Source organism: Prionailurus bengalensis, chromosome C1 (genome assembly GCF_016509475.1).
Source record: "Prionailurus bengalensis isolate Pbe53 chromosome C1, Fcat_Pben_1.1_paternal_pri, whole genome shotgun sequence".
Lineage (NCBI taxonomy): Eukaryota > Metazoa > Chordata > Mammalia > Carnivora > Felidae > Prionailurus > Prionailurus bengalensis.
In genome coordinates this window covers 103,426,031-103,452,239 of record NC_057345.1, presented here as the reverse complement: position 1 = coordinate 103,452,239, position 26,209 = coordinate 103,426,031, and the positions used below count along the sequence as shown (strand labels likewise).

Sequence of the window (26,209 nt, the reverse complement as noted above, 5' to 3'; positions counted from 1 at the left end):
ATCACCCAGGGTGCCCTCGGCCCGGCCCTGCAGCCCAGAACAGGCACGGTTTGTACAAGGCCTTGTGACCCTGCTTCTAAACGCCACGCTGGCCTGGGAACTCACAACGGCCACTTCTCGCTTCAGTGCCCGTCCTCACGTGGTCACCCAGGGGAAACAGGACCCTGCTCCCTACGGATGGGACGCGTGGTCCCCACACGGGAGCTCCTCAGCAGTTCTAAAGCACACGAGTGACAGCGGTGCCCTGAGGGACAGTGGGGCTCAGCCAGCACTGCTCCCAGATGTACGCTTGCTCGGGGCCAGCTCAGCCCGGCCAGCGTGGGCTGGGCGTCCGTCTACACTGCAGCACCCGAGTGCTTTGAATCCACGTGGCGAAAGTGGTGGCTTCCCACGCGCAATGTCCCACTTAGCCTGGCGCCTCCTATTTCCGTTTATGGCCTCCAAAGTGTGGCGATGACTGCGGCCTAGTTACGCTTGCCCCTTTGAACTAAGTCCTCTCTGGGGACCTGGGACTCGTGGCCACACCAAGCCCATCGAGAGTCCTCTATAAGATAACCCAGTGATCATACTTAAGTGGCACCTGAGAGGCCCCCAGTTGTGTGAAAGCCTCGTCTGTGTCTTCACAGTGCTTCAGAACGTGTGTCTGTGTGTATAAATGTATCATAGATATTTCTATCTGTCGCTATAGCGATATGTTTTGGGCAACATAACTGGTGGAAGTCTGTTAGAGGAAATGAAACACAGTCTTTTCGGTGGCTATGAAAGTAAAAAGTGTATAAAGAAATCAAACATTTTTCTTCAGCTGCTTTATTTCCGATCTGGGCACCATCTCTAGGCTGAGTGTGAGAGAGGAGCAAAGTCACACTGTCCCTAAGAAGGTCACGGTCCAGTGTTTAAAGTCTTTGGAGTAAAGGAAAAAGTTTGGGCTTCTTTGATCATTGTGTAAGAATCCCCAATCTAAAAGTAAAAGAGAGTGGGTCTTAGGTTGGGAAAGCCTTAGAGTCGGCAATGGAGGTCACAGAAGCTACCACCGGGGCTCTAACCCCAAGAGATGTAGTTGGTATGAGGCCCCAGAATCTGCATTTCTTACATCAAACCCAGGTGATTCTGATGCAAGTGGGCTGCAGACCAATTCCAACATATTGCTCTCTAACACTGACCCAAAGGTATGAATGAAGTTGGTTTCCTTTAAGGGAGCATCTTAACTGCAAAGCGTGGAAGTCCTTCCACAAATGTGGCACCGAGATCTGCAACTAACCCTCAGCAAGTGTCTTAGTCACGTCCTTCCAGGACCTAACACAAAGCTATCGCTCCACAATGATTTCCTAGAAAGAGTTCAACAACACAGACAGCAGCAACCACAAAACCCTCAAACACCATCCTCCCCACCACCTCCAGTAACAAATAGATCCATCCAAAGACTCACACCTGAGGCAGACACGGGTCCTACTTTCATGGTAGACGGAGTGACCCCACGTGTGCTGTCACACTTGGTTGTTTAAGTCTTCCCATGAGTGCCTTTGGCTGTCAACAGAGCAACTCGCTGGCCCAATCCGCAGAACGGATGACGAGTCTGTAAACAAGTAGGACACAGAAGCCCAGAGCGAGGCCGTGCTGCCCCGTGATTATTCCAGGATCCGGACAATTCCTCCCCCATCCCTGTGCTGCCGGGCCTGGTCGCAGAATCAGTACTCAGGAGAACTCGGTGCTTCCACAAAGTTCGTTTTATGTCCGTGACATTTACGAAAGCAACAGCCTATGACACCCTATAAAGCTCAGGTCTGCTCGCGATCCAGTCACAGATCACTTTTGGGGGAAAGCCGTAAATGCCATGCTTGCATGTTCGCTCTCTGTGACATGCTGAAAAGTAGCTCTGTGCCTGAAGAGAACGTGCGCAACAGAAACGTAGCTGTGAGAGGAGGGGGTTCTCCCGTATTTTTCCTTTTGTAGGTTATGTCCTTGCCCTCCTTGGGAAAGGAGCACAGCCCACTCTTGAAAAGTGAACAGTCAATCTGTGTGACCACCAGTGGCTTCCACTTTGCATAAGAACGTGCTGAGCCTGTGTGCAGGGAACAGACTTTGAATGTTACAGAAAAGAAGGGAAAGAAAAAAGATGGCGGGTGATGAGGTGAAGAAAGGCAAAAGAAATGGAGATGCAATTCAATTTCCTTACACCTTGCAGCCCACTGGTCAATAGCTGACACAGGACCTCCTCAAGGAACTCACAACTGCCTTAATGTTAACGCTCTGCTGGACGCAAAAACCAACCTCGGCTTGAGGCTAACCAGACCTCCAGGGTCCTGTAAGCCTTCTGGAACGTATGGAACTCCTGACGGAAACTTCATTGGGCTCTACGCCCCCATCCTCCCCCACCCCCAAATTAAAACTTTATAACCAGTCACACCTCACAATCCCAGTGCAGCTCTTCCTGTCCCCCTGTCCTGTCCTCACGCTTTTTATAAACACCTTTTTGCACCGAGAACGTCTCACGAAGTCTTTGTTTTGTTTTGTTTCTTAGTTTATTTATTTTGAGAGAGATACAGGGAGAGAGAGAGAGAAAATCCCCAACGGTCTCCCTGCTGTCAGCACAAAGCCTGACTCTGGGCTCAATCTCACAAACCTGTGAGATCAGGACCTGAGCCAAGAGCAAGAGTCAGATGCTGAAGCCACAGAGCCACCCAGGTGCCCCGAGAATCCTTTCTGAACCTTTCGCTCCTGGCGCACCTCACATCGGCAGGTCCCTAACCTAACACTTCACCGGGGAAAAGCAGCGCTTGGCCGGACCACCTAAGACTCACGACCTGCAGCATTTATACAGAATTGATTCCATCCCGCAGATCTAACTACCGCTGACGTGATGAGCCAGACACCTGACATGGGTTGTCTGTCGCCGGGGTACCGACTCACCGCGAACTTAGAGGCTTAAAAGGACACACGTTTGTCACCTGACAGTTCTGTGGGTGAAAAGTCCCAAAAAGGATCTCACCAGACTCAGATGGAGATGTCAACAGGGCCACCGCCCCTTCTGGAGGCTCAGGGAGACTGAGCAATTTAATCCAGGGAAACCTCACTACAGTGCAGTCGGGAGGTTTTGGCAAGGGAGCGCCTGTGTCCCACCCGCCCTGGTTTCCTCTGTCTCCATCTTCCGCACCACCAGCTACAGCAGGCAGACATCTCCTCCTCTGCCTCCTCCAGGTTGAAGGCACCCCTGTAATCCCAGGGGGCCGCCCGGATATTCCAGGACGATCTCCCCATCTCAGGGTCCTTGACCTAAGCACCTTCGCAGAGGCCCGTTGGCTGTGTGATGGATCATTTTCACAGGATCCGGGATGAGGCTGGGGACCTCCCAGGCAGGGGGCATCCTTCCGGGGACCGCCACACTATTGACTCAGGTGACAACTAATGTCAGACGCCCGCCCCCCCCCCCCCAGGTCTCTTCTAATTTCAGCAGTCTAGTAAAAGTCAAGCACACGTCAAGGCCCAAGGGAGACAAAGGCAAATCAGAAACCAGAACGCCAGGGACAGGACCAGGAAATTGCCCCAGGACTAGTCTCTTCCGAGTAGGTGCTGCTTGGCTTTCCAGACCTGGCTTTTCCCCACGGAAGGGGACTTTGCTGGCAGAAATCTCCTCAAAGGGAAGCGCGCAGGAGGGGAGGAAGGGACGGCAGAGGCAGAGTGGGGCGCCCGGGACCCCACTAACCCCTGCTGTGACCTCTGGCAGTGGGGGGAGGATCTAAGTGAGCTCAAGGCAGGTTTCCGTGGACCTGCCCCCGCCTCAACGCGGGGATCCTGGTGCGCCCCCCCCAGGCGTCCACCAGGGGGCGCCGCGGCTCCGCCCCGCCCCGCCCCGCCCCGCGAACGCACCTGTAAAGCAGCAGGCACGCGGCAGTTCTCAAACGACAGGTGTGGTATCGCGCGCCCCCAGCTGCCAGACGTTCGGTCCCTCCGCTCTGGTGTCCAGCCCTGGTGCGGGGGGACTGGCTTGGCGGCTGAGCCCCTCAGGTCGAGCCATCGCACTGTGTCTCCTTCAAACCGGGCTCTGGGCAGAGGCAGAGCGAGAGACAGAGCGAGCGAGGTGTGTGGGCGCTTCTCCGGCTGGGGGACGTCCTCCCTCGTGTTCCTCTCAGGCGGGCGCAGTCGGCCCGGTGCTGCCCGCCGCGTGGGCGCCACGACGGGCGCAGGGGCCGTTGCGGGAGCTGCATGGAGAGGGAAGACGAGCGGGAAGCAAATCAGTGTGGAGGGGAGAAGACGGAGGAGCCCCGCAAGGAGAGGAAGGAGGCGGGGGGCGGGAGGAAGAGGAGAAGCCTCAGCGCTGAGATCCGGGCGGGAGCGGAGCTGGGGGCAGGGAGACGGCGTGCGCGTGGAGCCGGGTGACGCGGGGAGGGGCGGGGAGTGAGGCGGGGCGGGGCGGGGAGTGAGGCGGGGCCGTTGCGCCGTGACCGGGGCGTGGCCTTATGGAAATGAGGCCGCGGTGGGCGCGGTCGAATTCTACCGGGCGGTAGAATTCCCCGGGCTGTGGAAGTGCCCGAGCTGTGGCTCGGCTTGTGTGAGGACGACGTGTGTGGGGTGAGGATGGTTGAGACGGGAGTGGGTGCGGAGGGTTTTGGGGTGCGGGGAGGCCAGTGACCGTGTGTGTACAGTGTGGTGCGTGTGAGGCTGGGTTGGGGCGGAGGGGGAGGAAGTCATACTTACCTGGCAGGGGAGACACCATGATCAGGAAGGTGGTTTTCCCAGGGCGAGGCTTGCCCATTGCACTGCGGGCGTGCTGACCCCTGCGATTTCCCCACATGTGGGAAACTCGACTGCATAATTTGTGGTAGTGGGGGACTGCGTTCGCGCTCTCCCCTGGTCAGCGGTCTTTCAAAGACAGATGTCTGAGTGCTTCGTTACCTTGTTTTTCTCCTTTTTCTTACTTTTAGGAGTCTTTTCACAGGAGAGTAAATAGTTTTGTAGGCAGTTCTTTACTTGTCTTATCTTTGGTATTGGTCTCCTGTGTGGTTGGTTGTGTCTCACTTTTGGCGGTGGGAGCAATGTCCCTTGGGGGGCTCGAACTGGTCACCCTGATCCTGCTACAAAGGCTTTTTTACGGTTTTGCCTTTGTAAAAAGGGCGGGAGGGCTCTGACGTCTCACCACACACGTGGCGCCAGGACTGCAAGTGGGAGCTCACCACGACCTCAGCTGGGTTATGAGCTGGAGCCCAAGTCAGATGCTTAACCACCTGAGCCTCCTAGGCCCCTCACGTGTTCGCATTTCTTAGGGATGGCCTCAGTGCTTTCTCTGCAGGAGGGGAGGGAAGTGGGGCTGCAGTGCTCAACCATTGCCTGGCTTCCCCATTTTCTGCCAGCAGGTACAAGGGAGCTCCCAGGAGCCTAAGGCCAGTGCTACTCAGAGCTGTCTTTGGGGAAAAAAAAGAGAAAAAAGAAAATCACTCCAGGGCTGCCTGGGTAGCTGAGTGGCTGAGCGTCCCACTTTGGCCCAGGTCATGATCTCAGGGTTCCTGAGTTTAAGACCCACCTCCTGCTCCCGGCTCACAGCTCTGAGCCTGGAGCCTGCTTTGCATTACTTGGCTCCCTCTCTGCACTGCGCGCGCTCTCTCTTTCAAAAAATAAATAAGAACCATTAAAAAAAAGAGAAGAAAAACACTCTGAAAGGAGGGGATTATATGGAAAAGACAAAAAGAATCACAGGGGGATTTGGTTGGGTTCCCACAGGGTCCCCATGGGTTGGGGGAAAGGGGACTCTCACACAACAGGAACTCAGGAAACATGCACACAGGGATTGGAGCATATGGAAGGCATTTCACACATCTGTAAACATTTTGCCTCACGTGGAAATCGTGGTATGTGCTTGGCCGTCATAAGGTGCCTGAATCAGGAAATCTGGAGGTACTCTCCCTGAGGAAAGGATGGGGCAACTACCTTTGTCCTTGCAGATCCAGAGCCTTTCTGAGCCCTGAGAGAATCTTACGTGTTGACTGACATTCCAATTCAAGATCAACGCAGAGACCCTACACTTTTAAGTTTGTTGGGTTTCCCGTGTGTGGCCAGAGGTCCCCTGGCGGAGAACAGTTGACACGCGGAGTTCAGAAGTAGGCCAAGAAACAGAATATTACCTGGATATACCACATTACTTACCGCCCTCACTAGTCTCACCGAACATGGGAGTGGGCATTTCAATACCTGGTATTCAACGAGGTTTATGGAAAAGAAAAAAAAAAAAAAGGAAAGTTTGGGTTAATAGTTTAAATTGTGTCCACATTGAATTCCATGGGCAGTGAAGAAAGTTTTCTAGGTTCTGAGTGTGGAAATGAGGGGCTAAAGGATAAAAAACAATTCTACAACTCAATGTAACTTTGGTAACTTAGTATCTTTCACACTTGACACAGTTTTCTTTCATTTTGTCTGATGCCCTGCTCCCGTAAGTCTAAATGTATCTGTACAAGAAAGCTGCTATCAATACGAAACGTAAAATCCATACCATTGCGTTTGGCCCTGCTTATTCCTAACGGTGTTTTAGGCTGGTTTCTAACTGCTTGTAGCCACGTTATGGCTCACTCTGAAGGCAGCCCATTCTAGCCACAGGCACACTTCTCCTTGGCCCACCTCTAGTCTAGGTTAAGCAGACCGTCTGAGCTGGCTCCCTCACTGGGGGAAGGATGTAGGTCAAGCAGGTAATAAAGGGAAATGGAGAGAGGATGCTTAAAGCAGGCATTGTCAGGAGTGGGATGGACAATGTGGGAGGACTATGGCAATGCTAAAATAACATGCCTGGCGATATCTCTCTCACTCGCTCGCTCTCTCTCTCTGTCTCTCTCTGCAAACTTGCACTGCCCAATCAGCAATGCTGCGAGAAACCATTGTATCTCTTCTCGGAGGAAGAAAATTGGATTCCTGCTGATTTATAAGCTCAGCCTAAACACTCCACCCAGACAATTTGGACAGAAGAACAGGAACTGGGTTCCTTGCAGTTTCTCAGTTCCTTCAGTGACGCTGGCCTGGAAAGAAAGAAAGGTACCCCAGTCAACTTTCCGCATAACCATCGAGTGAGGAACCTCTTGGCAAACACACTCATGGTAGTTAGTGTAGGGAGAGTCCTTACCTACGACATGCCTGTAAGTGGGAGGGATCTCGTGTGAGCAGAACCCTGTAGGGACTCAAACATATGCCCGTGGATTTATGTAGCTTAGTGTCCTGGAAACTGCCGCATCAGTTCTGTGAGTATCAGCCTAGCAGATGACTTCTACCAGGTTCATCGACTTCAACCAGATTCATTGGGTACAAGTGACGACTTCATGCAGCACTTAGAGAGCACCTATGTTAACTCGGGGCCAGAACACGTCCTAAGGTGGGAAGAAGTTTCTTGCAGTTAGTGTTGGTTGTCCGAGATTTCTTGTTGCTTTGCTTGCGCCTCACACAGTTAATTTTATCCTTGAAAATGTACGTCAAACTTGATACCAGAGAAGATTTGTGGGTTTGGTGGGTCTGATTTGGCGATGCAGTATTTTATGTGTGTCCTTTTCAGATGGATGTGTCTGATGCAATTCTCTGAGTGTTCTTAAAGCACTCATCATGGCCAAGATAAACAGGGATAATCTGTGAGCAAAGCGACTGGTGGGTCATGGATTAAATACGTAGTGGCCTTTATGGCCACATTTCTTGCTGGCACGTCTTCCAAAATCACGTATTGTTCTTTTTGCACGTGCCCATTTGTGACTCCCAAAGCCCAGAGCCACCTTTCCCTGCTACCTTGTGGTCCTTGTCCTCACTTCCCTACAAGTTCAGGATGATGACAGCTCTCATTAAATCCCACGCAAGAGAAAGCCCATATATCGTAACTCTCTATCCCTTAGCAAATGTTAATTTCCCATGTTAGGAAAGGAGCAGAGATAAGAGAATATCAAGTACAGTGAGCACTCTTACCTTGAGGAGGTACATCGACCTTGGGGAAATCTGCCAAACCACGAGTGAAAAATTGTTCCCTGTCTCCCCTGGCATAATCTTAGAGAAACGTAGCCTTAGGAGAAATTTCGGATTTCTCTTCAGCCAAATCAGCAGGATCGTACATCCTAAGAAACAAGTGGGGGTTTATAATCATTACAGCTGGAAATATCTCACCCCACGGTCTCAGTAAGAGAGTGGTAGAAAGAACCACACATGTCAGGATTGGGGCTGTGGTTGGTTGATGGCGGGGAGGCTGGAAGGAAGCAGGGTCTGCTCTACCTTGAACACTGGTAGTCTGCACGGGCCCGTCTTGACTGCGGTGAGAGTCAGCAGTCATTTCCTTACGAAAAGAGGAGGGTGTTTGGGGCGTTGTAGTTTGCACGGTGACCTGGTGTTTGTGGGGCCTGCTTGGAATAGTCAGGTAGTCTTGTTGTGTCTCATTGTCTCAGGGTTCAGAGTCTCTTTGAGGTTGAGATCCTGTATCTGAGACTGTTTATTCCCAGCGTGAGAACAAAACAGCCAGGCCGGGATGTCAGCAGGGCCATTCAGGACATCAGAGGCTGGACTTGTTCTTTCTCCCTGGAAATCCCTAACCTAGAGGTCAAGAAAGAGAGCACTCTGGGCTCACAAGCTGTAGGTGCGAGCCTGGCTGAGTTACAGTGTGACTTTGCCTGAGTGTCTTGAATTTTCCTTTCTGTGGCTCAGTGTCTCATTTCAAAATGGGGCCAATGGGGTTTCTTCTACACGAGTCGTCCCCGGTGTTACAGGAGAGGGGCAGGGGAAGCACTGAGCCCAGTGCCTGGCAGGGAGTAAATACTCAGCACGTATTAGCTCTGCTCGGTCCTCTGCCGTCAGCAGTTTTATCATCTGCCTAGTTCTTTTGGACAAGTGCAGACCATTTCAGGTTTGGATACAGCATCATAAATAACTGTTCTGCAGTTGATGGAGATGTAGTTGGTTCCCGTGATTGCTCTTACAACAATGCTGTGGAGGACATCTCTATCTCTATATCTCTGTCTCTACCTCTATCATCTTCATGCTCCCTTGTATATTTTTCCAGTATATATTTCTGTGAATGGAATTGCTCAGTTTAGAAATACATTTACAGGGGCACCTGGGTGGCTCAGTCGTTTTAGCGTCTGACATCAGTCCAGGTCATGATCATGTGCTTCATGGGTTCGAGCCCCGCATTGGGGTCTGTGCTGACAGCTCGGAGCCTGGAACCTGCTTCCGGTTCTGTTTCTCCCTCTGTCTCTGCCCCTCCCCTGCTTACACTCTGTCTCTCTGTCTCTCAAAAATAAATAAACATTAAAAAAAATTAGAAATATATTTGTACATACCTAATTTTTCTAATTCCTGCCCTAGTGCCTTGCACAGAAGATTTATGAATTCATATTCTCTATAATTTCAAGTATTTTTTTGTTCCTCTCTCTTGCTGATACTGGATAGCATTTGTACCTACCATTTATTTTGCCAACAAGTAACCCCTATTCAGAGATTTCCTCAAATAAGTTTACAGTCACTGGCCTCACTTACCTGACATCCCAGAAAAGCAGAAATCAACATGATTTTCTCTTTGCTCTCCTTCAAAGAGCAAAGAGAATGATTTTCTTTTTGCGCTCCTTCAAAGAGCAAAGAGAATAAAAAAGTTCCTGTTTTATGACTGCTCTTTTTTCTCAGATAATCTGAGCCAAGACCAGTGCACATATATCACTCTCACTTCGTGAGAGCTCCTGTCTTTTGGGTTCACAAATTCTTCTGGGTTTGAGGGTGAGAGGCTGGTTCACCAAAGAGGTGTGAGATTGTGATTCCCTGACTTCTGTTGACAGAGGGCCCAGGTTGGAGCCAAGTGTGAACTCAACCTGAGGAATTAGGCCTCCATGATTGAGCTTGAGCAAAAGAAAAATTGGAAAACAGAGACATTTAAGTTTGCATTTTCATTAAAATAGGACTTTACAAAATAGATCTTTTCTTTCTAGTCAAAAGAAGAGGAGAGGTTGCATTGAAAAGACTTTGGGGGAACATAATACAGTGGCTGTTACATTGCTCTCCTTGAATTGATTTGCCTGTGCGGGTAAGTGGTTCTTGCTATAAAACCTTGTCTGGTACCTCAAGAGAACAAGAAGCTAGAAAAAAACTCTTCCATAGAAGATGGAGAAAGTTGATAGATTTACAAATAATGTTATGTGGAATTAAGTGTTCTACCATGTTTCTTTGGCAACATTAAAGAGTTTGTTTGGCAACATTAAAGAGACATTTCTCCAGCACTTGAAATGCCCTTCACAGTGTCCCTGATGTTACAAGGGCTTGGGAACAGTCATGTGAAAGTGAGGAACAGATTGCTACTGTGGTTTTTTCATGCTTTTTTCTTTATAGAGATTAGCACACAAGTTTGAAAACATTACAAAGCTCAGCAGATTAGTAATAAGCATCCGAACTTCCCCATTGCTGCATATTACCAAATGACAAAACAGTGGTTTCTGACAACAAACATTTGTTATCTCCCAGTCCTGCAGATCAGAAGTCTGGATGACGAGGCTGCTTCTCTGCTCACAGAATTGATGAGTATGTTGCCCCCACCTGAACAGGTCTGACAGTGACCTTGTTGAGGTTGTCTCTCCCATGAAGGGCCACCCTCACCATCTCCCTCCTCTGGGGTCCTCTTCCCTGATCTGATTTCCATCTGTCATGATTGTTTCCACTTACCCAGATGGCTTAGGAGGAGCCTAGATCTTTGGAGTCCCAGAACTGATCTCTGCCATCTCCTCTAGGAAGAGAATAAAAGGACAGAGGTCTTCATGAAGAAATGACCTCCATGAGGGATGACATCCCCCAGTGAATGGAACAGAGGAGGAAACTATAGGTCAGTGGAGGTGCTAAAAGCCCAGATCACGGAAGCAGGACCCACTTCCCAGAAATGTCCCCATTTCCCATTGAAAGCCATCTTGAATGAGGGACTTGATCTCAATGCTGAATCAGTCTGGTGAGCACTGGGGCTTTCAGAGTCTGCATCCTATGCTCATTGTTTACTAATGGGCTTCTTCCTTACCTGGGAATCTCCTTGTAATTTTTGTCTGAGATGCAGCTTCTTATCCCCATGGGATTTGAACAGGCACCACAGTGACTCTGATGTAGGTGACCTTCAGCCCCACAGCTGGTGCCCAGGGACTGGAGCCCTGTCTGCTGCACGATGTCACATTTCACATCCAACACCCCAGTGGTTGATGCTGCTTCTATTTACAGTATACATTCTCTATTTTACATGAGGAAAAGGTGCTCTAAAAGATAATAAAATCATCCACCAAAGTGTATGTGACGTGTGGTAAAGCTGGTTTTGGAATCCTGGAATGCTTTTTTAAAGTTGTGCTTTTATTGCTTTGTCACAGATCTGGGATAGGGTTTGTTTGGAAATGTGGTTGGGACTAGAGATCAGTAAAAGGCAGTTGTTCCTGATAACTGTTATTTATCTGCTTGACAAGTATTTACTGAACGTTTTCCCTGGCAGGCTCTTAATGCAGGCGCTGTGGAGACGGGATGAACACGGCAGACAGAGTGCCCGCTGTTAGGAAGATGACTTCCCAGCCCAGGAAATCAGTGTCTTATACATAACCACATCAATACATTTTAATTTCTGCTGTGATGGATTTTACTTAATTGTTGAGTACCTTGGGCTCATTGTGTCAGGCAGGCTTGAAAATCAACTGAGTATAAACTACAGGACTGTAGAAGTGTGACAAGGAAGTGTCCCAGGAAAGGTCCTTGCGACATTTTTGTTTTAACGGGGGGTGGGGGAGGGGGTACTGATGTTTGATCAGTGTCCTCTGACATTCAGATGTGGGTTCCTGGAGGGTGTGATAGGAGAGTCCAAGGGAAGCTTGCGGCCAAGACACCTGTTGGTGTGTGTGCTGCCATCAAGTGATGAGGGAGTTTGGGAAAATCTCCTCATCTCTCTGGGCCTCAGTTTCCTCATCTGTAACATAAGGTTGTTATTCAACTTCCCCAAAGTCCCTTGCCGCTCAGTCTCTCTGAGAGCACGAGGGACTGAGGTGCCTGTTAAACGTGTCCTGGGGACTGCGGCTGAGACCTGACTTGGTCCCTTGTCTGTGTGTCTCCTGCAGGAGCCCGACTGAGCCCACACTGGAAACAGAGGACTGAGGGAGCCGATGGAAGACAGAAAATCAGCAGGTGTGGAGCATGAGAATAACCCGGAGAAGGACAAAGGTAATGGTGGAACGGTGGTTGCCCAAGGACCTGAGAATACGGGCAAGTTGAGCTCAGAACAATCTGGAGAAACTGAGGAATGCGTACAATAGCATCCAACCCTGCAAGGAGCAGCCTGAGGCGAGCAGTGAGGACTGGGGGTGTAACGCACTCCACAGTGAACGGTGCACCTGCCAGGGAGCCCCACAGGACAGACGGAGGTTGGTTTGCACTGCCGGGAAGCACCGTTTCTAAGGGTAGGATGGTGTGACCATGAGGCTCTGCCCCAGTCCCCAAGCTTCGACTTTGGAGCTGCCCTGACAGTGGATGGCCTCCAAGGAAGTGTGGGTTTGGAGGGATCAATGGCGTTTGGATCAGATTTGGAGATGTCCATTCTTACCACAAATCGCTTTGCCCTAAGGCCAGGAGGGGCCAGGGCAGGGGACCCTTGCATCTGAAGTCATAATAGTAATAATATTCTTCTGAATTTCTGGTCAGGAATGTGGAAGTCTTTACACATAATATCTGTTGACCAGTGATTGTCTTGACTATTGGTTGAGTGCTTCATTTTCCTGAGGCTGTGTTCAGAACTTGGAAATCAATACGATTTCCCGAGGAGGACAAAGCAGTGGGAGAACGATGCAAACACAATGTGGTAGCTCTCCTAAACTGGGGTGTTGTGTTGTGGCAGAGCAGAGGATGGAGTGGGGGTCCAGGCCCAGGACATCTCTTCCCAATGACAGAGTGAGCCATTGAGAGGAATCCCTGAGGAGAAACGCGTCTTCATCAGAGCTCACCACAGGGCAGTGTCCTGGGACATGGAGAAGGTAGGGCAGGTTCCTCTCTGAGGGAGGGGATTCGCTACCTGTTGGGAGAAAGCAGGGGACCCCTAAGTGGACATTTGTGACTGGAATGGAGTTGAGATGGTCAGAGATTGGCAGCAACTTGTATTTGATCAGTGAAAGGAAGTCCCTGAGGGCCTCCTCAGTGCTTGGCTCGGTGCTAGGAACCCCGAATACAGTGGTGAGTAACACATTCTCCCAACTGTCCTGGGGATCTCAGTCTGGTAAACAGGAAGTCATGAGAAGTGTAGTGGTGGTGGGTTCCTTGGAGGAAATGGCCAAAGCTGCCTGGCGATGACCTTGGTGATTGTCCTGGTCTGCCTGTGTGTTTGCCAACAGCTGGGTGACCTGCCTTGGCCCAATAGCCCTGGAGCCTCAGCCAGATTTCAGCCTTTTAGGACACAACTGACACCCGGGGTGCATGGTGGCTCCAACCAGTCAACACTGCCAAGGTGTCCAGAGGAAACGGCTGGCATCTGTAGCTACTACCCACTATGTCTTGGCCAGCTGGAGAAACAGAGGCAACTTCACTAAATCTCATAGGGTCATCCTCTCCATAATGACTCGTGATGATCTGTCTTACTCTCTGGTAAGTTAAATGCTTTCTGGTCTTCCGTATTCTCTCGCCACATAAAAACTAATATAAATATTGGCCAAATTTTAGAACAAGGAATTCACGTACAAAGGGAGTAGAGCAACTTCTAAGCTTCAGTGAGAACGTACAGAAGCTGTTACAACTGAGTAATAATAGGATACATCACTCCGAAATTGCGTAAAAGATGTGTATGGCCATTCTGGAACAGGCACTTGAGTCATCCACCATTCTTCTTCTTTTTAAAATCACTTTGATAATTCAAGATCCTTTCCATTTCCATATGAAGTGTTGGATCAGCTTAGAAATGTTTCCTAGCATGTCTGCTGGAATTTTGATTGGCCTTGTATCAGATCTGTAGATCAATTTGGGAAGAATTGACATGTAAACCATATTGAGGTCTTCCAGTCCACAGCAAATTTTACCTCTCCATGTGTTTAGTTCATTAATTTCTCAAGGTAATGCTGTGTAGTGTTCAGTGTACTGTTCTGACACGTATTTTGTGTGATAAGACAGTGCAAGAAGAGAATTGGTCAAGAGTCTTTTATTGTTATGTATTCTGAGAGGGCTATAGAGAGCAAGCAGGCAAGGGTCAGAGAGAGAGGGAGACAGAATCCCAAGCAGGCTCCACACAGTGAGCACAAACCCTGAAGTGGGGCTCGATCTCAGGAACTGTGGGAGCATGACCAGAACCAAAATCACCAGTCAGACACTTAACCAGCTGAGCGACCCAGGCGCTCCTGGTCAAAAGTCTCGAGGAAGAAATACCTCACAAAACACGATGTACAAATGGCCACAAAGCACTTGAAAAGATGGTCCACTTGAAACCACTTAAAGTTGGAGAAAAACCAAAATGGCTTCCCTGATGTTTCCGCAGGGTTCGATTTTAAACTAAGTAACCTTTTTCTTGTCTTCTGCAAAGCTCCCCTCCTCCCTTCTTAGCCTTGTGTATCAGGAAGCAGGTACACCCCAGGACATGAGGAAGGAGGGTAGCAGCATGTACACAGTTGCTGTCACTACTGGCCACACCTTGATTTTCCCGATAAGACCCCCAACCCCTTCCTCCAGGGGGCAGGAGCTGGCAGTTTTTGAAGGCCTTAGCCTGCTGTCGTCCTCTTTGCCTGGGAAAGCAAGAAAGCTGTTAGTGTTCCTCCTTATCTCAGACTCTGTCTTTGTGGTATCTTTTGGCTCCAAAGCACGGAGGTCAGTTTTCCAGAACACACTCAGTCATCAGGAGCAACACAAGTTAATGCTTCCGTGAGTTAGCATTACACGTCCATCGCCATGGGCTAAAATGAAGAAGACCGGAAATATATGTGGTGGGGATGTGAAGTCACTAGAAGTTTCCAACACTTGTGGGAATGAAAACTGGTCCAGTCCCGTACAGAGGCTGAACCATAGTTAAACATTGACCACTCACACGAACACCCATTTCACTTCTAAGTATTTACACAATATGTCCACACACCGATCTGTACATGAAAAGTCCCCATCGCTTTCTTCACAGTGGCTAAAGCCTGGAGACCACACAGAGGTCACTAGTAGGTGACTGTATAAATCGACAGGATGTAGCCATTCGGAGGAATACTACTTAGCGATAAAAAAGCACGAACTGGCGATACGCGCAGTAATATGGATGGATTTCAGGATCCTTATGCTGCACCAAGGAATGTAGGCACCAAAGCGTTCCACCTACCTAGAGTTGTTAAAAAATGCAAACCCACCTGTAGGGTCAGCGGTTGCCTGGGGCTGAGGCGGAGACAGTGATGGACTGCAAAGGGCCACAAGGGAAGTTGTGAGCTGGAAGAAATGCCGTGTCTTGATGGTAGCTGGATTTTGATTTTGCTGTGCATTGAATTGTACGCCTTATTTACTTTTTTAATGTTTATTTATTCTGAGATTGAGCAGGGAAGGGGTAGAGAGAGAGGGAGAGCAAGACAATCCCAAGCAGGTTCCACACTGTCAGCACAGTCCACACTTTAACAATGCCGTCTAAGGTACCCAAAGTATCCCTCGGTAGCATTCGTGTGATAATCTAGTGTATTTCTCCATACCAACCGTGAGCATTTAAAAAATGAAATTGAAAAACAAAATAAAATTAAACTTAATAAACACAATAGAGATTCACATCCACACAATCATTCAATGCATAAGAACACATATAAGGAAGACTCCAGACAACTATTGCTGAGAGAAATTAAAGGAGATCTAGATACATGTAAAAGTGTATACAGCACCTTCATAGATGAGAAGATCCAATATTGTTGGAATACCAAATCAATATTACCCTTTTTCCTATTGGAGTAGGCATTTTGGGGGGAAGTTACCAACGAATTCTAAAATGTATGTGGAAGGGTGCCTGGATGGCTTGGTCAGGTCCGCGTCCGGCACTGGGATTCTGGCTCAGGTCATGATCTCACACTTCACGGGTTTGAGCCCCGGGAGCGTTGGGCTCCATACTGACAGTGTGGAGCCTGCCTGGGAATCTCTCTCCCTCCCCCTCTCTCTCTGCCCCTCCCCTACTCACTTTCTCTATCAACATAAAGAACTTAGAAAAAAAATATAAAAACCTGGCTTTCATAAAGTATTAAATCCTTCGTTGATCATAAATCACTACACACCCTCTCCCTCTCTGTCTGCCCCTCCCCCTCTCAAAATACGTAAAATTTAAAAAGTAATCATAAAATACACAGGGAAAACACAATCCACAGTCCAGGAATAATTCCTTGCAATACTTCATATATGGCAACGACCTTATCCAAAATACAGAAAGAACTTACACACATCACAAAGAAAATTACAGAGAACCGAGCTTATTGATGAGGAAAAGATCTCAAAAGGCGCTTCATAAAAGAAGATATCCAAATGACCAAGAGCATTCGAAAACTAAACCGAGCACAACAGCTAGCAGAATGGCTAACATCAAAAGGACCGAGAATACCAGGTATGTGGGAATGTAGAGAAACTGGGACTGCCTATCTTTGGGCGGAAATCTAAAAGGAGACAAAGCCTTTGCGAAAGTGTGTGTCAGTTTCTCTGCTTTCCCCAAGCATTTTATTCCTAGGATGTATACCTGGGAGGAACCAGTGGGTGTCTCCACAAAACACAATTTGTACATGATTATTCGTCCTTACTCTATGAGTGATAACCAAAACTAGATCTGTCCAACAGGAACACAGATAGTCAAATTGTGCTCTAATCCCCAAGCAGAGTATTTCTCGGCAGCATCAGAACCAATGGCTGACACACAGCTAATCAGGACAAAATCTCAAAACCAGACACCAAGTGAGAGAGCACAGAACATAGGAGAACATACGACATCATTGCATTTATATGAAGTGTCAGAACAAGCAAAAGTCGTCTAGGGTGAGAATTCAGAATGTGTTTGTGTTTGGAAATGGGTATTGACCGGCAAGGAGCAGAAGAGAACTTTGCGCCTCGGAGGAAAGTGTTCTATATCTCGATCTGGGTGGTGACAGGATGCATACGTACGTTAAATTCATTGAGCTGTGTGCTTGCGGTTTGTGCATTTTGCTCTAGGTCAATTCGACCCCAATAAAGAACTGTTAGAATTGAAAAAGAGAGAGATGACCGAGCCGAAAAGAGAATGACAAATGACAGGAAATTGGTAACAAATACCGAACATGCACATCACAATAAGAATGTCTTGAGGAGAAACCCAAAGCGATTCAACAGAACAAACACTAAAAAGTATAATTTCATGAAAAAAAAGGATAGTGAGAATGACAAGTTCAAATAAGATTAGAATGGCATGTTGCTGCCTTAGGAAAGTCACTCTAGAGCAATAAACACTGAGACGTATTCCAGCAAAAGTACTGTCAGTCGCTTTGTTACGGGGTACAAGGTTGGCTTTCGAGGTCATCCAAGATTCCTTTGGCTCTTTGGGGTCTTTTCTGGTTCCATACAAAGTTGAGGATTGCTTGTTGTAGCTCTGTGGAAAAGGTTGGTGGTATTTTGATAGGGATTGCAGACAGTGTGTGGATTGCTTTGGTTAGCATCAACATTTTAACGATATCTGTTCTTCTAATCCATGAGCACGGGAGTTTTTCCATTTCTTTCTGCCCTCTTCAGTGTCTTTTGTAAGGGTTCTCTAGTTTTCAGAGTGCAGATCTTTTACGTCTTTGGTTGGGTTCATTCCTAAGTATCTTACGGTTTTAGGTGCAATTGTACATGGTTTCAGCTCCTCAAATTCTCTTTCTGCTGCTTCATTATTGATGTGTGGGAACGCAAGAGATTTCTGTATGTTGATTTTGTGTCCTGGGACTTTACTGAATTCATGTATCAGTTCTAGCAATGACGTGGATGGAGCGAGAGTGTGTTATGCGAAGTGAAGTCAGTCAGCCAGAGAAGGACACATATCATATGATGTCACTCATCTGTGGAGTTTAAGAAACTCAATAGATGAACAATGGGGGGTTGGTAAAGAGAGAGGCAAACCATGAAACAGACTCTTAAGTATAGAGAGCAAACTGAGGGTTTGTTAACCTCCGTTCTGTTAAATATGAGGGTAGGCCAAATGAACGTAATCAAATAGCCTCAAGTTTATAGATGTTTCCAAAGTAGGTGGTCACTACATGTATTCAAGGACATACATATAAATTAACATTTTGACAGTTGGAAAGAGATCTTGTGAGAGACACATGAAATCCGTAAGTGACAAGCATGAACTATGGTTGTTTAGTGACATTATAAAAACAACAAAAAAAGCAACTCACACGTAGAGAAGGAGTCGAGGATATAGGGATATCCAACATCAGTTTAATGGAAAGCCAACATGGTGCCCCAAGAGGGGATAAGGAAGCCTCATAACACAGGAAAACAGCCAGAAGAACAGTGAGAGTCGGGACAAAACATTTTTCTCAAGTAAATATTTATTCACTTAGTATTATACTCTGCCTCATGTCTTACACTTTTTAATGGATAGAGGACAAACTAGAGAGACCCAGAGAAGAACATCATGACAGTCGAAGACTTTGGAATCTTTCACTCACTGGAAAAGCCTGAAGGTCTGTTTGACCTTAAAGAGAAGTGGGGTGGCTTCATGACAGCCCTTTAGTAAAACCTGGGAAACTATTTCTGCCTTGATGTTTTTATGCACACACAAGAATGAACAGTGAGAACGATGCTGAGATGTGTTTGGAAAGAGATGGGGTCTGTGGCACCTGGGTGGCTCATTGGGTTGAGTGTCTGATTCTTGATTTTGGCTCAGGTCGTGATCTCACGGTTCATGAGATCAAGCCTCCCGTACGGTACTGTGCAGATAGTACAGAGTCTGCTTGGGATTCTCCTTCTCTCCCTCTCCCTCCACCCCGTCCCGCTCACGTGCTCGTGCTTTCTCTCAAAATAAATAAATAAACTTAAAACAGAGACAGACAGAGAGAGAGATGGGATCTGTGGTATTAGCACAAGGGTAGACAACTACTGAGAGTGGCCGCTGAGGGGTGGTCCCCATCAGTGGTGACCTTCAGGGGAGACTAGGCAGCCTTGGGTATCCGCGTAGCCTTGGCACCTGGTAGGCAGTGGCTCCCAAGGTTCCATGACACCCCCCGCGTTCCAATTCTGTTATGGCAACTACAGACCGTCACGTGGCGTGCCGGGTGCTCGGTCTGTCATTCCGGTTGGAGTCTGAGCTACAGGCAGTGCCTTGGGCTCTTGACTCTGGCATCTCGAACCTTCTTTTTGTAGCTGCTGAGTCTCCAGTGCTGTGCGGTGTTGTTCAAGTTGTTCCCAATAGTAAGTAAAGAATTCCTGTATCCTCGCCCCTCAGTCCTGATTGAACCTACTGGATTTCACTTGTTTTTAACCCGTCATGTGTTTGGTTTCTTCTCCCCAGTCCCCAGCTCTACCTCTTCTGCCACACGTCACCATGGCAGCACCTCTTGACCCGGTGTCTGATCCAGGGACAGAAATGAGCCTCCTGGAACTCAACCAGGAGCTTCAATCCAAGCTGGAAGCAAGCCAGCAGGACTTCCGAGACCTCAGAGAGAAATTGCTTGTATCCCAAGCTACTGCCTACTCCCTGGCCAACCAGCTGCAGAAATATAGTAAGTCCTACAAGGCCAGGGTCACCAAAGTGATGACTGTCTGTATTCCTGGAGACAGGAATTGGCTTTGTGTGGAGAGAAAACGAAAGCCCTCTCCGGACTTTGTCTTCTCTATTTCCATCGTCACGATAAATTCCATTGTGACCACAATCCAGGAAAAGTAGCAGTGGGTATTTCTTAATGTATGTTTGTTGGTTTTGAGAGAGACAGCGTTAGTCGGGGTGGAGCAGAGAGAGTGGGAGATAGAGGATCCCAAGCAGGCTCGGTGCTGTCAGCACAGAGGCTGACGTGGGGCTCGATCTCAGGAATGTGAGATCATGATCTGAGCCAAAATCAAGAGTTGGGCGCTGAACAGACTAAAGCTCCCGGGCGACCCAGTGGAAGTGGGTGTCTTACTCTCATTTCGCTAAGGATGGGAAGAATGGGGAAAACGAGACTAGCAGTTTCTCCAGGTTGGTTTGCAGTGCTGTATAGGGCGGGGTTAGAGTTAACTTTCTAGTGATTGATTCCTGACGCAGACCCGGAAATGCCTGGTCCTCTCAGGATCCTCTGTGTGTGTGTGTGTCACATCCTGCATCACCGCTGGCCTTCGTGCATCGGACTCATGAACTCCATGACGTCACACTTCTCTGAGGTTCCATTGGCAAAGCAGCGAGCTGGCTCACTGGGGAAACTTGCTGATGGTGCACACGGGGCGCGGGTGGGGACCAGGGGACACGGCCAGCTTGCAAGGAGCTGGAAGATGGGTCTGCTTTCCCTGAAACTGCGGTATCCACGAGCGATGCCGTCCAGACAGTGACTCCCCTGATGAGAGGGAAGCCGTGCTTCGTGGGCACAGGCTCTGCTTCCTGAGTCCTCGGTAGCCATTGACACCCTGTGGCGAGGTAGAGGGCATTTCAAGGCCCATCAGACAATCTGCGCTCCCTCCTGTGTCTCTCCCTGAGCTGGGGAACCTTCAAGGATGCAGGATGGCCAGCAGGGCCAGGCCTGGGCCAGGAGTCAAGTGGCCCGGTGGGAATGAGGGTGAGCGGGGGAGACCACAGCCCCGGTGACCGCCCAAGCCAGTGTGTGGAGCTGGCCCTCCCCCACAGTCAGCCTGGAATGGGGAGGCCCGCTGCCTGTTCATTCAGAGGGGGCTGCCATGGCGGGAGGAATCCTGAGTTAGGGGCACGTGTGCAGCGGGGCAATGGGAAGGAATCCTGACGACTCTGAGCCCGAACTGTTGCCGTTTCCTTACCAAGAGTTTTCCATGAAACAAGGGGAGGTGGGATTACAAATGACTGATGGGGAGAAAAGTAATGTTGGAAGCGGCTCTTTAGCAAGGTGGAGAGATGATGAGCTTTGGGGAAAGGACAAGCAGAGTTTTCTTTGCGTCTTTCCTGATAACCATGACACAAGTGCGGGAAACCACTTGTGAAGACGAAGAAGGAAGACATCACCCAGGAGCTTGGGGTGGAGGGAACACAGTATGGCTCTGGGCCAGTCTTCCTGTGCTCCCCCCCATGCTGCCCTGCCCCGATTTCTGTGCCTCACATTCCTCCTCTGTGATCCTGCTGCTGTCATAGTAGCTGCTGCTTTGAGTGGAGGGGACGGGCAGGGAGAGAGGGACACAGGATCCGAGAAGTGGGCTCTGCGCTGAGAGCAGTGAGCCTGCTGCGGGGGCTTGCCCTCACGAACCACGAGGTCATGCCCCGAGCCCAAGTCGAAGCTCGCCTGACTGAGCCACTCAGGCGCCCCACCCCGTCTGCTGCTTCCGACACCACAAGCTTTGTTAGTGTTTGGCCGTATCGCTTTCAGGTCCTTCTGGTTTTACGCACCATAGTGCACACAAGAGTATGCGGGTGAACTTTTTGCCTTTGAGATATGTGCTCATTATCCAACTCAAGGGAACCATGAGTCAGTCCTGTGGTCCTAAGGGCCTCACTTCATGTCCCTGCTTAGTGTCCTACCTGAGAGGCTGCAAGCCCGGGTGAGTGGCCGTGATCAGGGTGAGTGTCAGGGGATGTGGATTCTGATTCTGCCAAATACCAGTCATTCACCTTGTCTAGTTCCTGTGCACGCCTTGGAGCTGCTCTTCCCTCAGCTCTAAAACAGGGAGGTATCGGGGCGCCTGGATGGCGCAGTCGGTTAAGCGTCCGACTTCAGCCAGGTCACGATCTCGCGGTCCGTGAGTTCGAGCCCCGCGTCAGGCTCTGGGCTGATGGCTCAGAGCCTGGAGCCTGTTTCTGATTCTGTGTCTCCTTCTCTCTCTGCCCCTCCCCCGTTCATGCTCTGTCTCTCTGTGTCCCAAAAATAAATAAACGTTGAAAAAAAAATTAATAAAAAAAAAAAAAAAAAATAAATAAAACAGGGAGGTATCAAATACCGTGTAGCTGGGGGGCTGAGGAATGAGATGCTCAGAGCCGGATGCTGGGCTTACATTGTCCTGGGGTACACCCTGCCCCCTCCCTGGAGGCCGCGAGCACAGCGGCCCGTGTAGCTTGTCCACTGAGGCCGGTGTGTGTGTTCTCAGAGTGTGAAGAGTTGAAAGACATCATCGAATCCGTGCTGGGGGAGACGCTGCAGTGTAAGCAAGGGAAGTTGGCAGAGACCTTGACCGAGAAGCTCAGGTAAGGAGGGCTCCGTGGCTGGTGGGAGGCCGTAGGCATCTCTGACTCCTGTCAGCGACAGGTCTGGGCCAGGAGAAGGGCAGAAACTTGCCTGGCACACAGGTGCACACACACATCTGTCAAACAGTGAAGACAGCAGTATCTGGTGTATTGCGGACTCCAATTATTCGGGGCCTCGCTCAATGTTTGTGTTTTTTTTTTAATTTATTTAAATCCAAATGAGTTCGCATATAGTGTATAAATGGTTTCCGGAGGAGATTTTAGGGTATCATCTCTTACAAATGACACCCGGTGCTCATCCCGAAAACTGCCCCCCTAATGCCCATCTCCCATGTAGCCCATCTCCCACCCAAAACCCCTCCAGCAAGTCTCAGGTTATTCTTTGCATTTAAATGTCTCTAATGGTTTGCTTCTGTCTCTGTTTTTATCTTAATTTTCCTTCCTTTCCCCTGGTGCATCTGCTTTGTGTCTTAAATTCCACATATGAGTGAAATCATGTGATCTTTATCTTTCTCTGATTGACTTATTCGGCTTAGCATAATACACTCTAGTTCCATCCACAGTGTTGCAAAGGGCAGATCCATTCTTTTTCATCACCAAGTAATGTTCCGTTGTATCAATTCACGTACCATGTCTTCTCAATCCATTCATCCGTCGATGGACATCTGGGCTCTTTCCATCCTTTGGCTATTGTTGATAACAGTACTGTAACATTGGGGTGCAGGTGCCCCTTCGAATCAGCATTTCTGAATCCTTTGGATAACTACCTAGTAGTGCCATTGCCGGGTTGTAGGGTAGCTCTTCTCTTAATTTTTTGAGGAACCTCCGCACTGTTTTCCAGAGTGGCTGCACCAGTTTGCATTTCTACCAGCAAAAGTGCCAAAGTGGTCCCCTTTCTCTGCATCCTCACCATCTGTTATTCATTTTAGCCATTCTGACAGATAGGAGTGGTATCTCATTGTGGTTTTACTTTCCTTTTCCCTGATGATGAATGATGTGGAGCAAGTTTTCATGTGTCTGTTACCACCTGGATGTCTTCTTTGGAGAAGTGTCTGTTTCTGTCTCTTGGCCATTTCTTCACGGGATCATTTGCTTGTTGGGTGTTGAGTTTTGAGTTTGATCAAGGTTGTTTCATAGATTTTGAATACTAGCTCTTTATCCGATATGTTGTTTATAAATATTTTCTCCCATTGCTTCGATTGCCTTTGAGCTTGTTGTTTGTTGAAGCTTTTTATCTTGATGAGATCCCAGTGGTTCACGTTTGCCTCAGGAGACATGTGTAGTAAGAGGTTGCTGCGGCCGAGGTCAAAGAGGTTGCCACCTGTCTTCTCCTCCAGGATTTTGATGGTGTCCTGTCCTACATTTAAGTCTTTCATCCATTTTGAGTTTATTTTTGTGTACGGTGTAAGAACGTTCTCCAGGTTCATTCTTCCACACGTCTCTGTCCAGTTTTGCCAACCCCATTTGCCGAAGAGACCGTCTTTTTTCCATTGGATAATCTTTCATGTGTTGTCGAAGCTTATTTGGCCATACATTTGTGGGTCCATTTCTGAGTTCTCTCTTCTGTCCCCTTGTTCTATGTGTCTGTATTTGTGCTGATACCATACTGTCTTGATGAATCCAGCTTCATAATGTGGCTTGAAGTCCAGAAATGTTAGGATTCCTTGTTCTAGCTCCGTGAAGAATGCTGGTGTTCTTTTGATAGGAATTGCATTGAGTCTGTAGATTGCTTTGGGTAGTATTGAGATTAAAAACATTTTTTTTTAGTATTTCTTTTATCTTGGGAGACAGAGAGACAGAGTACAAACAGGGGAGGGACAGAGAGAGAGAGAGATCCAGAATCTGAAGCAGGCTCCAGGCTCCGAGCGGTCAGCACAGAGCCCGACGTGGGGCTCGAACCCACGAAGTGCGGGACCATGACCTGGGCTGAAGTCAGATGCTTAACCGACTGAGCCTCCCAGGCGCCCCACTGATGACATTTTAACAATATTTGTTCCTCAGATCCAGGAGCATGGATTGTTTTTCCATTTTTGTGTGTGTGTCTTCAATTTCTTTCATAAGTTTTCTACACTTTACAGCTTTTTATAGTGACAGCAAATCTTTTACCTCTTTGGTAGGTTCATTCCCATGTATTTTGTGGTTTTCAGTACCCTAGTAAATGGGATCAGTTCCTTGAGTTCTCTGTCTGCTGCTTCATTATCGGTATACAGAAATGCAAGCAATTTCTGTACGTTGACCATATTCCAGCGAATTTGCTGAATCCATGCATCAGTTCTAGCAGTGTTTTGGGGAGTCTTTCCGGTTTTCCATGTGGCGTATCATGTTGTCTACAAAGAGTGAAAGTTTGACTCTTTCCTTGCTGATTTGGATGCCTTTTATTTCTTTTGCTGTCTGGTTGCTGAGGCTAGGACTTTCAACACTATGTTCAACAACAGTGGTGAGAGCGGACCTTCTGTCGTGTTCCTGACCTTAGGGACCTCAGGTTTTCCCCACTGAGGTGATATTAGCTGTGGGTCTTTTGTAATCGGTATATATGATCTTGAGGTATGTTCCTTCTATCCCTACTTTCTTGAGGGTTTTCTCAAGAAAGGATGCTGGATTTTGTCAAAAACGTTTTCTGCATTGATTGAGAGGATCATGTGGTTCTTATCCATTTTTTATTCATGTGATGTATCAGGTTGATTGATGCGCAGATATTAACACAAACTTGCAGCCTAGGAATAAATCCCCCCCACCCCCGATTGTGGTGAATAATTCCTTCTGTTTTTTTTTTTTTTTTAATTTTTTCTTCATTTTTGAGAGGCAGAGGGAGACAGAGTGCAGGTGGCGGAGGGGCAGAGAGAGAGGGAGACCCAGAATCCGAAGCAGGCTCCAGGCTCTGGACTGTCTGTACAGAGCCCAATGGGGGCCCAAACTGACGAACCTTGAGATCATGACCTGAGCCGAAGTCGGACGCTCAACCGACTGAGCCACCCAGGCACCCCGTGAATAATTCTTTTAATATATTGTTGGGTGTGGGTGGCTAGTATCTTGTGGAGAATTTTTGCATCTGTGTTCATCAGGGAGATTGGTCTGCAAGTCTCCTTTTTAGTGGGGTTTTGGATGGTTTTGGGGTCAAGTTAATGCTGGCCTTGTAGAATGAGTTTGGAAGTTTTCCCCCCATTTCTATTTCAAACAGCTTCAGAAGAATAGGTACGGACCCTTCTTTAATGTCGGGTGCAATTCCCCTGGGGAGCCATCTGGCCCTGGACTGTTGTTTGCTGGGAGTTTTTTTATTGCTGATTCAATTTCTCCACTTGTTATGTATCTGTTCAAATTTCCTATTTCTTCCTATTGCAGTTTGGGGAGTTTATATGTTTCTAGGGATTTGTCCTTTTCTTCCAGATTGCCCCATTTGTTGGCATATAATTGCTCATCATAATGTCTTCTTTTTTGTGTGTATTTCTGCAGTGTTGGTTGTGGTCGCTTCACTTTCACTCCTGAGTTTATTTATTTGGGCCCTTTCCTTTTTCTTTTGATAAAGCTGGCTAGGGACTTACCGATAATGTTAATTCATTCAAAGAAGCAGCTCTTGGTTTCATTGATGTGTTCCGTTTTATTTTACTTCCATATCATTGACTTCTGATCTCATCTTTATTATTTCCCTTCTTCTGCTGGTTTTGGGCTTCATTTGCTGCTCTTTTTCCAGCTCCTCTAGGTGTAAAGTTAGGTTGTGTATTTGAGACTTTTCTTCCTCTTTTACGAAGGCCTGGATTGCTATATGCTTCCCTCTTATGATCGCCCTTGCTGCATCCCAGAGGTTTTGGACTGTCGTGTTTCATTTTCATTGGCTTCCATGTATCATTCACTCTGTGTCCAATAAATATCATTTATTAGGCTGAAAGTCACCAAATTGAAGTGAACAATTTGTGGCATTGGCCACATTCACAATGTTGTGGGATCACCACCTCATTTGCCTGT

General features: G+C 48.2%; 1 long non-coding RNA gene, 1 other non-coding gene and 1 pseudogene across 2 annotated transcripts; 2 read left to right on the top strand and 1 right to left on the bottom strand.

The window, feature by feature from the left end:
• Window positions 1–797: 797 nt before the first annotated feature.
• LOC122481041 lies at window positions 798–4,365 on the bottom strand. The gene is made up of 2 exons (XR_006296736.1): window positions 3,865–4,365; window positions 798–2,059 (listed from the first exon to the last, which is right to left on the bottom strand). It is a non-coding gene; the product is annotated as an uncharacterized LOC122481041 (long non-coding RNA).
• A 67-nt stretch (window positions 4,366–4,432) lies between these two features.
• The window catches only part of LOC122481039, a 39,355-nt pseudogene continuing 17,578 nt past the window's right edge, over window positions 4,433–26,209 (top strand).
• LOC122482393 lies at window positions 4,685–4,848 on the top strand. Its single transcript, XR_006297175.1, has one exon. It is a non-coding gene; the product is annotated as a U1 spliceosomal RNA (small nuclear RNA).